This window comes from Portunus trituberculatus, chromosome 44 (genome assembly GCF_017591435.1).
Source record: "Portunus trituberculatus isolate SZX2019 chromosome 44, ASM1759143v1, whole genome shotgun sequence".
NCBI classification, from domain to species: Eukaryota; Metazoa; Arthropoda; class Malacostraca; order Decapoda; family Portunidae; genus Portunus; species Portunus trituberculatus.
In genome coordinates, this window is record NC_059298.1 from 29,036,088 (window position 1) to 29,038,587 (window position 2,500).

The window sequence follows — 2,500 nt, forward strand, 5'->3', positions numbered from 1 at the left end:
CTCTCTCTCTCTCTCTCTCTCTCTCTCTCTCTCTCTCTCTCTCTCTCTCTCTCTCTCTCTCTCTCTCTCTCTCTCTCTCTGTGTGTGTGTGTGTGTGTGTGTGTGTGTGTTTTCTCGTTTTAATTAATGTTTGTATTTTCTTTGGTTTGAAATTATTATTGTATTTTAAGTGTTTGATCTCTTTCAATCCTGTACAACTTTTCTGTGGTCTCTTGCAGCTTTTTTTATACTTATTTCTTAACTAAGGTCACTTACGTAGCTTAGTAAAGACAACATTGACCTCTCATTTCTTCATTATTCTCTATGTCCATGGGAATAATATTTACTGTGCTCTGAATGTTAAAAATGACCATAAGAGAACAGATTTTAAGTTGGAAATAAATGGGAGGTCTTGAAAAATCAGAACTGTAGTCTGTGGAGTCAGCATTGTTAGTTCAAGCAGTGCACACAATGGCCACACGCAGCCTTCTACTTCCCATAGCTAGGCAGAGGCAACACTGTCAGCTGGGGCGAGGAAGGAGTGAGGAGTGAGTGAGGGAAAAGATTTTAAGTTGGAAATAAATGAGAGGTCTTGAAAAATTTGAACTGTAGTCTGTGGAGTCAGCATTATTAGCTCAAGCAGTGCTCACTATAGCCACACGCAGCCTTCCACTCCCCCACAGTTCGGCAGAGGCAACACTGTCAGCTGGGATGAGCGTGAGGGGATGTAAGAAAGGAGAGTAAGAGAGGAAATGATGGCTCTTGAGTGATGTGGAGCAGAGCGATAAGTACATAACAAAACTAGAAAATAAAAAATGCTTCAAGAAGAGTTATGTCTACACGTGGCAGTCCCTGTACGAAACATTCACATCTGTTTTCACTCAACCTCATCCGAAAACTTGCCTAGTATTCTCTAAATGTTCCCTATTGTCTCGGCACTAACAACCTGAGTATCGGATCTATTCCATTCATCCACCACTCAATTTATGAATAAATTCTATCATATATTCCTTGTTTAACTCCTGCAGTACTGGAACGCATTTTTTACCATGAGTTTTGGGTGTGATTAGACGATTTTTTTAACATTAGGAAGGGTATATTAAGATCAAAAGATGAATTGCTAAGGTCTTTACTATTTTTATCCCCATATATAAGTTTCTGAAGCTGTATAAAATCACTAAATAATAAGCAGAATGAATATTTAAACGCGTCATGGCACTGAAGGGATTAACTTAGAGTGCCTTGTATTGAAAGCATGAGGACGTAAGAACAAGCCGGAAGAGACAAGAAGCAGGAACGAGGCGCCTCCACTTGCCAGTCCTTCTATAATGCAAACCCAGATCTGTCTTCCATTCCTGCTTGTCATTTCATCTGATCCTTTAAAGCTCCCACCTGATTCAGCACTAACAACCTGATTATTGAGTCTGTTTCACTCAATCACCACTCTTCGTCATCTAATTTATTCACATTTCTTTTTTAGAATAACTATTTTTCATCAAACTAGAACTTTTTAACTCCTTCAATACGGGGACGCTTTTTTTTACCTTGAGTTTTGGGTGTGATTAGACGAATTTATTTACATTTGGAAGGGTCTATGGAGGTCAAAAGATTAATGGCCAGAGTCTTTACTATTTTAGTCCTCACAAAAGTTTCTGAAGCTGCATAAAGTCACTAAACAGTAAACAGAATCAATATTAAAACGCGTAATGACGTTGAAAGGAGTTAATACAGTTTAATCTTATAGTTATTCGTAAGTATTTTGTTTACATCCCCGTTGTTTCATCCTGCATCAAAATTAAATACCATTATCGGACTCACCTCTTGCTCTAAGCTGATCTTTTAGTGTCCTGATACCTGACCCGCTGAAGGATGCACTAAGAGGCGATGAAAGGGAAGGCGCTGGCAATGAAAGAAAACTCCAGTCTCTTAACCAGAAGGCGCAGTAAACATTCACAGTCGATACTGAAAGATGTCGAGTGTTTATGATGGCGAGACGCGATAAACCTCTCGAGTCTATTGATGACTAAGATCCCCTGAAGTGTTGAGGACTGAGGGCTGCTCTCCTAAACGTTTCCTCGTCTTATCTCGCCAGCCTTTCATAAGCTTTCGTGGAAGTTAGCAGAGTTTCCAAGGGTGTTTTCTTGATTGTAATGATAGATTAATAGGAGTTTTACATCATTAGATTAAGATATACATACGAGAACCCGGCTAATCATCTCTGAGGCCTTGGAAGATACGAGTAGTCCCGGGGAAAGCCAAAAGAGTTTTCAGAATACGTGTTTGAGTTTGATGGAACTTACCACGGAAGGAAAGTGCAAAGAAGTAAAGATCTTAACGCGGAAAGTAAGAGATGGAGATAGATGAGAGCATTAATTTTTCTTCCTTAGTGGAATATAAGGAAGAATCCGATCAAAAGATGCAGAAACTCTAAAAGAATTGATAGTAAAGTAGCTAAATGAACTTAAACTTGATCCCTTCAGTTCCATGACGCGTTTCCATATTCATTTTGCTCATTAAATGA

At 39.1% G+C, this 2,500-nt stretch overlaps 1 protein-coding gene across 4 annotated transcripts in view; it reads right to left on the minus strand.

The window, feature by feature from the left end:
* LOC123518707 (polypeptide N-acetylgalactosaminyltransferase 14-like) overlaps nt 1–2,500 on the minus strand; it is a 126,291-nt gene that overhangs the window by 50,779 nt on the left and 73,012 nt on the right. Inside the window, exon 1 of one of the 4 annotated variants that reach the window (XM_045279708.1) lies at nt 1,798–2,001. The exons of the other annotated variants lie outside the window; for them this stretch is intronic. The gene's annotated coding sequence lies outside the window, so the exon portion shown is untranslated. Of the gene's footprint in view, nt 1–1,797; nt 2,002–2,500 lie in introns of those variants that run through there. 4 annotated transcript variants of the gene reach the window in all.